At 43.5% G+C, this 11,826-nt stretch overlaps 1 protein-coding gene across 1 annotated transcript in view; it reads right to left on the bottom strand.

Annotated features, from left to right (window-relative positions):
- The window catches only part of asic1b (acid-sensing (proton-gated) ion channel 1b), a 641,514-nt gene that overhangs the window by 201,088 nt on the left and 428,600 nt on the right, over window positions 1–11,826 (bottom strand). The gene's annotated exons all lie outside the window — the stretch shown is intronic.

The following is an 11,826-nucleotide window of genomic DNA, read 5'->3' as shown; positions in this document are numbered from 1 at the left end:
TCCGTAATTCTGAGGAATTTCAGCCGTCCAAGCGATTCCCTACCCCACTGACCTCTCACCTCCAACACCCTCACTACTGCCCAAGCCCCATCTCCAATATTTTTCCAACCAAGGAAAACAGAGTTTATTTTTAAATGCCCCCAAAAACTTCCTCTCATATTGCTCCAGGGTATCTTCCTTTAATTCTCTGAGCTTCCAGGTCAAACCGTAAGACAATTGGCAACCTCATTTTTTGCTATTCACGTTGATCAGTTTCATTCTCTGTGGCATGCTCTCTGACAGGCAGGCCCTGCCAGATTCATGCCATCTGAGAAATTGCACTGACAACATGACTGCCTCCTCCTCTTTCCAGACTGTAACATCCTTGACCCTGTTAAATTCAACTGTGTGTTGATGGCCACTTGAGATTTCTATTTATTGTCAAGAATCAGACTGGATGTGATTTCATGCAGTTGATGCAAATGGTATTGATGGTTCTGTGGCTGGAGTGGACTGCAGGAGGAGGAAGAGGATGAGCAATGCATAGCCACCATTGCTGGAAGGGGGAACTGCTCAGGAGAGGAATGGGGCTAGCAGTGATGCAGTCTGTGGGCAAATAGCCTGCAGCAGCTCAGTCACCAGGGTTACAGTTGGTCTTGATCCACTTGCATCTGTAGGGTTGCTTGCCTCTCTGGGACCAAACTGGAGCAATGTAGAAAAAGAAAAGCAAATAAAAAGATCTGATCTTAATGGATTGGGAACATCTTCCTCAACACTAAAGACAATTGGAAGTATATGGCAAACCAAGGGTTATAGTTGGGTCCAACAATGCACCACAGTGCCTTAATGTCCTTGGGCAACAGGGAATCAGTTTCTGATTGATGCATAAAATTATATAGACTGTAGAGTACAGAAGCAAGCCATTCAGCCTGACCAGTCCATGCTGGTATTAAAGCTCCACGCAACTCCGCTGTCATCCAGTTAGCATCTCCTTCTATTCCCTTCTTCCTCACGTGCTTATCCAGCTTCCCCTTAAGTGGTGTCAATCCTATTCACCTCAACGAGCCCACATGGGAGAAAGTTCTACATTCTCAACATTTTTTATTTGTTCATTCCCAGGACGTGAATGTCACTGGCAATGCCAGCATTTGTTTTCCATCCCTAATTGTCCCTGAATTGAGATAGGAGTTCAGAGTCAACCACATCGGTGAGCCTGGAATAGCATTTAGTCCAGACCCGGTAAGGAAAGCAGAATTCTTTCCCCAAGTTTCTCCTTTATTTCCTATTGACCTTATCTATGACTACTTTATAGTTAATGGGCCCAAGCTCTAGTCTCCCCCACAACTGGAAATATCTTCACTGCATCTACTGACAAGAACTGCTCCACAATCTCAGACATCTGTTAATCTCCTTTCAGCCTTGTCTTTTCTGGGGAAAAGAGCCTTAGCCTATTCATTCTTTCCTGACAGTTTTAACCTCTCAATGCTGGTATCAGTTGGGCAAATCTATTTTGCCCCTTCTCCACTGTCTTTAACTGTTTCTAATGCATGCATCTCAAATTCCATATTCCCTCTGTCCTGATACAGTAAGGTATTTGCTCAGCTGTTACTGAAGCATGCATTCAACAGCAGGAATGAATAAGATCACAACTCCAGATAGAAAGGAAACGGGGTTCAACGAAGTTTGGTCATCCATCCACTACCCAATTTGACTGACTAACTCACAGTTTGAACATAAGAATATATGAAAGAGAAGCAGGAGTTCATTCATTCAACCCCTCAAGTCTGCTCTGTCATTCAGTGCTGATCCTGTGCCATCCATTTTCCCAACTGATCCCCATATTCCTTGTTTCCCTAAGAGCCCAAAAATCTATTGATCCCTGATTTGAATATACTCAATAACAGGTCATCCATCGCAATCTGGAGTATAGAATTCTAAAGATTAATAAGAGTAAACAAATCAATAAAGAGTGAATAAATTTCTAAATCATCTTAGTCCTAAATGGTCAACCTTTTATCCTGGGCTATTACCATCTAGCTCTAGATTCTCCAGTCAGGGTGTACAGCCGCTCTTCATCCATTCAGTCAAGCTCTCTGAGAAAGTTAACCGTTTGAATGAGATCACTTCTTCTAAACCCATTGGGGTACAGTGGCATAGTGGTTAAGTTATTGCACTAGCATCTAGGGTTCCGGACCATTGTTCCAGATACGTGATGGAAAATTTAAATTGAAGTGATTAAATAAATGTGGAATCTTTTAAAAAAAGGCTAATCTTAGTAATGGTAAGCAAGTAACGACTGGACTGTTGGTATTGGTTTATTATTGTCACTTGTACCGAGGTACGATGAAAAACTTGTCTTGCATACCGATCGAACAGGTCAATTCATTACACAGTGCAGTCACATTGGGTTAGTACAGAGTGCATTGATGTAGTACAGGTAAAAACAATAACAGTACAGAGTAAAGTGTCACAGCTACAGAGAAAGTGCAGTGCAATAAGGTGCAAGGTCGATCGTGAGGTCAGAGTCCATCTCATCGTATAAGAGAACCGTTCAATAGTCTTATCACAGTGGGGTAGAAGTTGTCCTTAAGTCTGGTGGTACGTGCCCTCAGACTTCTGTATCTTCTATAAACTGTTATAAAAACTCATCTGTTTCATTAATTTCCTTCAGGAAAACAAAAATTTCTCCTCTCTATCTGGTCTGGTCTAAAAGTGATTCCAGACTTCCCAATGTGGTTGACTCTTAACTTGCATTCGTACTTCAGGGGCAATCGGGGATGGGCAATAAATGCTGGCATTGTCAGTGACGTCCACATTCCATGAATGAATTGAAAAAACAACCAGTGTCACTAGCTAGATTTGTGTGCACATGCTTATGCTGGGTCAGCAGTCAAATACCCCAGTGACAGTCAATGTCCAGGCACATGGATGTATTTGTCACTGGGTGGGTAGGGGGGGAAGTAGCCAACGCCGTACCCAGTAAAAGGATGGAAAAGCGTACGATTCTTATTGGGCTGGACAGGGTAGACATGAAATGATTTTTCTGGAATGGAGTCCTGATGCAGACTTTTGACCTGAAACCTCAACAATTCCTTTCCTCCTACAGATGCTGCTCGACCTGCTGAGTTCCTCCAGCAGATTGTTTGTTGCATGGAATGATGTTTCCCCTGGCTGGTGTGTCTAGAACCAGGGGTCACCCTCTCAAAATAAGGGATTGGCCATTCAGGACAGAGATGAGAAGAGATTTCTTCACCATGGGGAATTCTACGGAGACTCAATCAGTGGGTATAGTCAAGACAAAGACTGAGAGTCTTTTAGATACTAAGGGAGTCAAAGAACATGGGGTTAGTGCAGGAAAGTGGTGCTGAGGTAAAGGATTAGACATGATCTTCTTAAATAGTGGAGCGGACACGAGCAGCTGAATGACCTCCTCCTACCTCTATTTCTTCTGTCCTTAAGTGCTTAAACCATCAGGACAGGGAAGGGAAGCAAACTGGAAAAAGAAGAGAACAAGAAAAAGGAAAACAGAAGCTGCAGTGTTGCAGTGGAATAGAGGCATGTGGTCAATAATGGTCCGAAATGAAGCGGAGGTGGTCTGCAAATAACCCCAGCGGTATATTGCAAGTATCGCTCACTTTCCGATTTAATCTGGAGATTTCTGTACATTAGTTAACTCCGTCGAGGCAAATGATCCAGATGAAATTATGCCGCAGATTGACGTTACTCTGTGTGATCTTATGTGCAAAGCACACTGTAAGGACCAGCAGAGAAAAGGCAAGCGAGGATGACTTCATGAGTGGAATACTGGGTGAAGGGTGAAGTAGGTAAATTACTGCCTCTGCCCGGGGTGAAGCCCTTCTATGACAAGAATATCCCTGACTCTTGCGGATTTACAGGACAAATAAGTTTGGATCTGGAGCCTTGGCAGGATATCAGGGTATCTGGTTTCTCATTCAATCGGATGTTTTAGGGTAACCGGAGACAGCCTTTGTCAGTAGACAATAGGATGAATCATAAGAATCAAAAAAGGACAGCGGAATCCAAGCTGCATAAAGAATCTCCGCAGAGCACTGATGCAATGGTGCACCAACTTGTCACAACGCAAGATCTTTCACAGCCTTGCTGTCTGCTCGTGAGGCTGGTGTTCTGCGTGGAGCAAGTTTTATGTTGGGGATTCCTGTGTTGACATGTGCCACGTTAAAAACTAATTTAAAACCCTAATTTAACCAAATCATTTCTACCCTTGTATTGATCGATTATACTAATTGAAATACTAAATATATTCTTGGTGTCAATTCCCACAGTTTGCCTGCTTGTGCTAAAAAAAACAATGGACATTGGCTATCCTGACTTACCTCTCCGGAGTGTGGGCAATCTTCCTTAACAAGGGCTTACTGGATAGCCAAGGATAAGGAAGGAACAGCCTGATAAGAACTGGATGAAGGAACCGTTAGGTCTCTGCATCTGGTGCTTTTGTCTGGAAGAACTTTACAAGAATCACAGGCAAAAGAAAGGCAGAGACAATTAACCAAGATTGACATCTGGGCTGCAAAAGGTTTGCTTCAGGTGCCTTTCCCATAATTAAGCTGATGACTGATATAAGGTGTTCAGTCAACCTAAAACATAAGGGGGGGGTTCCAAGAAAAAAATCAGAGGGGGGAGCCCATCAAGGCATTAAGCATCAGGTTGGCATTCTGATCAACTTCAGGAGGCAACTCCTACAAGCTACAGGAACTAGACTGTCCGCACCATAAGCCATCTGAGAGATCTGACATAGTGAACCACTTCATTGGTTATGTGCCATGTGTCCATCCTGATTGTTATATTGTGATTGCCACCTCTCAATAAACTGATTGTTATTCCTCAACTATTTGGATGACCTGTGACCCTTGAGAATCTTACGCACATGATGGACAGCATGGCTAATTTGTCACCCTCCCAATTTTCCAGTCATTAAAAGAAACAACACTTAAGCTTAGAAGGTTCACATGGGTAACAGGACTACACCTTCTTGCCTCCTCTGCTACCTTGTCCATAGTAGCCCTGGAGAGCAGCAGTAATGCCAAGAAGGGAGAGGACCTTGTTGCAGTCTCCTCTCCTTCCAATCTGATCCCATAAACCTCTCTGTTGCTGGGCTCGACCTCAGCTGAGGCCATCAAAGCTGGCAGTTTCCAAATCTTTGAGGTTTTCTTGCATTCTAAAATCCAAGATGTTGCTCCTAATCCCAGAACTTGGCAACTGGGGCATCCTTTTGATGATGGGAATCCAATTGTGCAGATCAGATGACCTCTGACCCAAGCCTGAGGTACAAGGGAGGAGTGCAAGCTATTTTCTGCTGGAAACCCAGCTAGAAGAGGAGAACCCAGCCTTGTATGTTGTTTCAGAGAAGTTCTTTTAATGGCTGGTGTTCCAGCACTCCACCACCACCAATTGGAAATATTATTGAATTAGGCCTTGACTTGTCAATTCTAGGGAATTCAATGGTTTCTGTGCTTCAAGGGAAAGAGCTAGGTGACAATATTATCTGCAGAGAACAACATGCTAAGGTTAGACAGCAGACAATGAGGATGGGTGAATATGCTGGGAGTGTGTAGTGCCTTGGGTATACTTGTATGTCGTACAGTAATGACATATTACTGGACCAGTAATCCAATGGTCTGAGCACATCAGATAAAATCCAATCACAACAGCTAGGGAATTTAATTTGAGTTGCTTAAATGAATCTAAAATTAGAAAATTAGTATCAGTAATGATGACATAAAACTACTGGATTGTCATAAAAATCCATCTGGTTCACTGATATCCTTGAGGTCAAGAAGACGACAGTAGCTTGTCTACGGTAATCAACGTGATTGATTCTTAAATGGCCAAGCAAGACTACTCCCTTGTACCAAACCAGTACACCCTGTGGGAGGACTTTGCAACAAGGACAGCAAAGGTTCAACACGGCAGCTCATCACCACCTTGTCAAGGGCTGTGAGACATGGCCATTAAATACTGGCCTTGCCAGTGCCATCTTGAGAATGGACAAATTAAAATTAAAGGTCCCCCAGAAGATTAAATGGATGGCATTCATGAGACAGCATGTGCTTTCTGGGAAGGACACAGCTAATAAACTAACTGGTCTTGTCTGAAGTTGTACTTTCTTATTTGCCACCATCGAGCTAAGGCAAAGCAGGCATCATGATCAGGATGGTTAGATCTGGACAACTGGAACCATACAATAATTGACACAGTGCAGAACACATACAGGAAACATCCCTGAGGAGGGATGAATATTCTGAAGTTTTGCTCGAGTGCTTTGGGAGAACTTGCTCTCAGTGAGTGGAAATGATGGAGGAGAGTCAACAATAGAGCAGATTCTATGTGAGATGCAAGCAGGCATGGGCGGGTGAGGTAAAATTTCAATATTTGCATCTGACGTGTAACTTGGAGATGTGGTAAACACAGCTAATCTGCCCCTGCAAGAAGACATTCCCACGCACCTCAGTTTTAAATTACCTCCCCCTAATCTTGTAAATATGTCCTCTCATTCCAGATTCTCCCACTAGTGGAAACATCTCAACCTCTATTCTGTCCTGCCCCCTAAGGATCTTAAATGTTTCAGTAAGATCACCCCTCATTCTCCTAAACTCCAAAGAATACAGATCTAATTTCTTCAGCCACTCGTGAAGATTTCAGTGGTAGTTCAATGGAATCCAGACACTGTGGTTTGAAAACACATTGCCATTGTGCCAGATTATATGACCCAAGAGTCAGGAGAGGGAAGTAAAATCAGGAAAATCCTCAACTGTTATCCAGCAGCAGCCCTGAGCAACAGGTTCTCTGCTCAATTCCACAAAAGAATTGTTTCCCCTTTCTCAGGGTGGCATTTCTCATTGAGCTGTGTCAATTTTACCTCAGTATGGTCAGGGACTATTACTTAGCTCAGCCCGAACTCAGGTACAGTATGAGATACAATAGTCAAGGAATATGGTTTACCCAGAGATAATGTTGCCTAAGATTAACCTCTGGGACATAGCAGCAAGTAAAATCCAGGAGTGAAAACATAGGAATACTATGTTGCCTTTCCCCAATGTTTCTGCCAAAACATATCACTTCACATTTCTCTGTATTAAGTTTCATTAACCTCCTGTCTACCCATTCTGCCAGTCTCTGTCTTCTTGCAGTCTATTAACTACCTTTCTCACAGTTTTTTAATACGTATTCATTCAAGGGATGTGGGCCTTTCAGGCTGAGCCAGCACTTAATTGCCCGTCTCTAGTTGCCCTTGAGCAGGTGGTGGTGAGCTGCCTTCTTGAACCGCTGCAGTCCTTGAGAGGTGGGTGTACTCACAGTGCTGTCAGGGAGAGAGTTCCAGGATTTTGACCCAGTGACAGTGAAGGAACGGCGATATATTTCCAAGTCAGGATGGTGTGAGGCTCAGAGGGCAACTTCCAGGGGGTGGTCCCTGTGCTTTTGCTGCCCTTGTCCTTCCAGCTGGTAGAGGTGATGGGTTTGGAAGGCAGATTAGCTGTGTTTACCACATCTCCAAGTTACACGTCAGATGCAAATATTGAAATTTTACCTCACCCGCCCATGCCTGCTTGCATCTCACATAGAATCTGCTCTCTTGTTGACTCTCCTCCATCATTTCCACTCACTGAAAGCAAGTTCTCCCAAAGCACTCGAGCAAAACTTCAGAATATTCATCCCTCCTCATATCTCTAAGCTTATATGTACTCCTGTCAAATGAAATGCAAGCAGTCACTTCATTCGTTTGGCTGGGTGGTGATAACAACAGGACAGCCTGTTTCTTCCCTGCATTTTGGGGAATGCAAAGCATTACAGGATAGCTTGGAAGTTCTCACCAGTGCTAAGTCAATCATCCACGGAGCCAGTTTCTTTAAATTCACACCTCCCATGTCATGCCTCTGTATTAGCCCCACTTGGTTTCCCTGACTGAACGGTTCTCAGTCAGTGGATTCCTGGTCTCTAGGTGTCAGATGCAACCATGAACAAGAGGGTCAAAATCGGCAGCATGACCCACACCTTCCACACATCTTCTTTCAACACACGCAGAGGATTACTCACAGCTGATTAATGAGGTCACAAGAATGTACAGCTTTGATTTCTGAGAACACTATTTTATGAACAAGCCGTTAATTAGTGAAGAAACACAGACATTCTATTCCAGGAGGCTTGTTAGAAACTTTCTCGGCTGGAAAAATTGGCAAAAAGGTACACAATTGACTTTTCTGTCATATCAATCTGTCAAATTGATTTACTGTATTTTTAGCTGAATGTAATGATTGTTGAGTGAAATGATAAGAAATCACTAAGCATTCCTCAGATCCCTGCATGAAATATAAATTAATGAAGTGCTTGGTGGGACAGACAGCATGCAAAAGTGCGCAAAGTGATTGACCCTTCATCAACTGCACCGGTAAAAGGCTCTGCTTTACAACCTTTCACACTGACTGACTTCAGTGGGCCCTCAGCATTGACATTTGTCATCTCACTGGATTCCCCTGTGTTTGTGAGGCCATCTGTTCTTTCTCATGTTCAAGCTTACAATCTTGTTTATCATCCACAAAATAACCACATTCTTTCCCCTACACAACCTTGCTAAACTCTTCATGCTCTTTGATTTTCTGATGCTCTTTTCTCATCCATAAGATTCTGACATTCTTCCTTGTCCATAAGCTTGGGACATCCTTCCACCTCAGTGACCTGGTGATGATCTTTCTGGACCAGGAGTTTATGTTGTGCTCTCTCATTCATAGATTTGCAATGTTCTTTCTCCTCCATGCCCTTGATGTTCTTTCTTTTGCAGGAGTTTGCAAAAGCCCTCGCCTGTCCGCGAGCTTGCAGTGTTCTCGCTGCTCCTTGAGTTCAGGATTTTCTTTCTCGTCCACGAATGTACAAAGTTCTTTCTCATCCACATGTTTTTTTTCTCTGTACCACAAGCTTTGTTTCTTTGTCATCCAGGAGTTTGCAATGTTCTTTCACGTCAATGTGACTGGCACTTCTCCTATGCAGCCAGACAGCAGTTTTCACACCACACACTGATATCCTCATCCTCCTGCTGTTTCCTGTCCATTTACATATCCTAAACACTACTAATTTGCTGCTCATGTTGCTTTTAATATTAAACCCAAAAACCTCCTTTTGGTACGCAGGCAATATTCTGATCAATATTTGCTGTCTCTCTCATACTCTTACAGACTCATTCACAGAGTGGGCTAATGATGGAGATTCCTCAGAATACAGGCATCACATCAGCCTTGTATGCCAACCCCACACAATATGATTAACTGAAAATAACTCTTCTACTGTCAAAGTCCAAAAGAAGGGGGAATAATTTTAAAATTAGAGCCAGTCCATTCAGTAGTGATGTTTGGAGGCACTTCTTCATTCACAGGGTCTTGGGAATCTGGAATTTCCCCCACACCCTAAAAAAAAACCCATTGCAGCTGGGGGTCAATTGAAAGTTTTAAAACTGAACTTGTTTGGCCATGATCAACCGTGACCTAAGAGAACGGCCTCTTCAGGTTCCCACGTTCCTTAAAGGAGAGAGGACTGCATCTTTGAAAAGTTTCAAAATGAAGCACAAACATTTTGTTTCGGACAGTTTCAATCCCTCCACCTCTGAAAGCTCTACTCTTCAGCACTGGACTCTCCCCGGCACCTCAGTCAAGATGCCAATGCAGACAGTTCAAACAGTGAGTATTCAAGTAAGGGGATCTTTGCAGTCGAGTTAGATTAAGGGAGGTGATCTCACAGGACCATCATGCATTCCAAGCACTTCAGGGGAAGCAAATTTGGTCTGTCAGTCACAATACAATGTCACTCACTGTAGCATCACAGAACCCCCAAAACAAAAAATAGTCTCATCTGTTTATGTTCTTTTCTGGGCTAAAGTGTCAGTGAATAGAAGGTCTGAGGCTTGGTAGATGAAACTTGGTCCAACTGATCTCCAGGATTGGTTCTGATCACCTGAGTGGTCTGGAGAGGACTTTCTCAGTGTGTTTCTTCCCTCACTCTCCCTGAATTTTCCCTCTGTCACTTTGCTTCTCAATGAAGTTGCTTGGAATGGGGAGGTTCGTGGGGACACATTTGGTGGGTGGAGAGGAAGTGTTTAACCATTGTGCTCTAACCTTCATGTTGTGGGCCAGACTTGATGGATGAACATCAATTTCAAATGTTTGTTCCCAGCTGCCACAAGTTTGTAATGGTGAGTTCTGATTTTCTTTTAATTACCTTAATTTCTTTGAAACATTTTAGAACTGGGTTCCAGACGTGAACAACCACCCCTGCAGTTCAGTGGATCAGAACAACTCCTGCCTCCAGCGGATCTTTTGGCTCCAGCATTCAGTGATTTTGGTCAGTGAGGTGGTGGTCACCACTAATCGCCTTACAACCGTGGGTCTGCGACACAAGGCAGCTTGCAATGCAGCATGGATTTGTTTCAAAATCAGCAGTCTCTGTATGTCTGTCTCTCTCTCTGAGACACACTACAAGGACAGCTGCCATGGGAAATGGTACAATAACTGGTTTTGACAACGGCAGGACTCTGGAGCTTTCAGTATTCATCTGCCTTCTGGAGGCTGGTCACTCTCAATATCACACAATAGATTTTTAAGCAGCGCCTATGATTGCCCTACCACTTCCTTTGTATTTATCCGTCATCCACAGGAACGGTATGTTTTAATTCCCAATCATCATTGGCTCACTGGCTACAATTGTTCATTTTTCTCCCTGATGAGTTAAAAAGAAAAGGATGTCCTCAGAAAAAAGAGAGATCAGGTGTGGAATGGTATTGTGTTGGAGAAGGTTGCCAGGAATGTTAACTCAGACAAGTGTGAAGTGATGCATTTTAGGAAGTTAAACCAGGGCAGGACACACACAGTGAATGGTAGGGCCCTGGAGAGTGTTGTAGAACAGAGACACCTTGGGGTACAAGTACATAGTCCCCTGAAAGTGGCGACACAGGTAGACGGAGTGGTGAAGAAGCAGTATGACACGTTTGCCTTCATCAGGTGGGGCATTGAGTGCAAGAGTTAGGGTGTCAAGTTACAGCTGTACAAGACATTGGTGAGAATGCACGTGGAGTATTGTGTGCAATTCTGGTCACCACACTATAGGAAGGATGTGATTAAGCTAGAGAGGGTGCAGAAAAGATTGACAACGATGTTGCCAGGTCTGGAGGGCTTGAGTTACAAGGAGAGACTGGATATGCTGGGACTGTTTTCCCTGAAGCGAAGGAGGCTGAGGGGGTGACCTTATGGAGCTTTATAAAATCATGAGGGGCACAGATAAGGTGGATGGTCACAGTCTTTTCCCCAAGGTAGGGAAGCCTAAAACTAAAGGGCATAGGTTTAAGATGAGAGGGGAGAGATTTAAAGGGGAACTGAGGGCAGGTTTTTCACACAGAGGTGGTGGGTACATGGAATGAGCTGCCAGAGGAAGTGGTAGAGGTGGGTACAGTTACAACGTTTAAAAGACATTCAGGAAGGTACATGGAAAGGAGAGGTTTAGAGGGATATGAGTTAAACACAAGCAAATGAGACTAGCTCAGGTAGTCATCTTGGTCAGCTGAAGGGCCTGTTTCCTTACTGTATAATTCCATGACTCTATGAATGGCGTTAAAGTGGGCAGCATAAGTGGGTTTGAACAGACAATTGGATGTGTTTCTGGAGAGGAAAGTGTGTTCGAGGTTGAGTCTATATAGCTATTTAGACTATATGCATCATAGCTGTGAAAACTTACTTTTAAATAGCACCTTTCTCATCCCTTTCAGCTTATTCCAAAGCAATTCACAGTCAATGAAGAGCTTCTATGTTGTAAGGAAATACGGGAATAATG

Source organism: Pristis pectinata, chromosome X (genome assembly GCF_009764475.1).
Source record: "Pristis pectinata isolate sPriPec2 chromosome X, sPriPec2.1.pri, whole genome shotgun sequence".
Taxonomy (NCBI): domain Eukaryota; kingdom Metazoa; phylum Chordata; class Chondrichthyes; order Rhinopristiformes; family Pristidae; genus Pristis; species Pristis pectinata.
The sequence above is the reverse complement of the archived record's forward strand: the minus strand, read 5'-3'. Positions and strand labels throughout refer to the sequence as shown.